Genomic DNA, 1,493 nt, shown 5'->3' on the forward strand with positions numbered 1-1,493 from the left:
GCGACGCGCATGCGTAGCTCCCCATGTCCTACTTCCGGGATTCATCTATTGTCGACCTTGGCCTTGACAGCGAGGAGTAAATATTTATAAATATACGTGAAGCTGAGATACGAACGATAACAGATATACCAATTCCATAACTTAATCGACAGTTACCTGAATATGATGCGAATAAATAGTTGAATATGATCTGACTAAACTGTGTTAATGTTCTGTATAAACAGTGTTAATATTATGTAAGATTTATATATGAATTAAATTGCTAAGCAAGCACTTATTATGGCGGGATCTTTTGAAATACACAGGTTTCCTCAACCCAAGACTGTAATATCGCAGGGACATGTAACATACAGAAATAACTCCATTCTCGGGATCAACAATGACTTATGTATAGACTAACAACTGATAATAGGGAAATGGAGTAAAGGATAAAATATTTAGGCCTACAAGTTCATGTTGTAATCTGTAATATATGGATATTTAAATATTACCCTACAATATCCAAATGAGACTTCTTCAGGAGGGCGAGCGAACACTATCGCTCGCCAACTTGGTCTTTTTCCCTAATGCAGAAAAAATCCGGAAAGAATTATAGAAACTTAAATTTTTTATCTTCTTAACCGTTTAAGGAGTTTTAGACTATTAACTACTCAGTTGCCCCCCCCCCCCCCCCAAAAAAAAAAAAACCCACAAAAAACCCCCCAAAAACCAACAACAACAAAAAAAACAAATCCCAAACAAACAAACAAAAAACCCAACCAAACAAACAAAAAATCCTAGCTACGGCCTTGGACACGCGTGAATTTATTCATACACAAATATCCAGAAAAGCACATTTAAATTTACAGTGTCAAGAATTATAAATAAAATCTAAGAACGTCCCACCTCGAAACTGTGTCCTGCCTAGCCCGAGTATTCTGACCGTAAGAGAGCAAGACGGACATTTGGACAGTTACACGCTCATTGCGGCCAGAACAAACTATATCAAAACTTCGCAATTTGCCCCTACCAAACAGTAATCAAAGATTCCCGCTCTAATACAACAATCCTATGTTTGACGTTAAATACGTAAAATTACATCGATCATTTTCCAGAGTTCGCTGTGAAGTATTTATGAGCGAACTTTAAAAATTATTGATAGGATTGTTGTAGAATTTTTTACTACCGTTTGGTAGGACCACAGATTGTTAAAGTTACATTCTCTGGTTACCATATTATAACATCATGTACAAATGTGAAATACAAGCTCAAATGCACTTTTAAAAAAGTCGTGTGTGTTCGCTATGAATGGATATCATCAAACGTATACGCTTGATTCGTTGCCTGTGCCGCCATAGCTCGACAAAGCACAAACAATAGCCTGTTGTCAGTTAACACGTGCGTTTGCCGATTTCAAATTATAGGGTTCGTCTCAAAAAATTAAAAGAGAAATCTTGCACTGTACGAGAGTCTTTAGTTAAAACCGGTTTGATCTTGACAACGTATTATCGACA

This window comes from Gigantopelta aegis, chromosome 4, assembly GCF_016097555.1.
Source record: "Gigantopelta aegis isolate Gae_Host chromosome 4, Gae_host_genome, whole genome shotgun sequence".
NCBI lineage: Eukaryota > Metazoa > Mollusca > Gastropoda > Neomphalida > Peltospiridae > Gigantopelta > Gigantopelta aegis.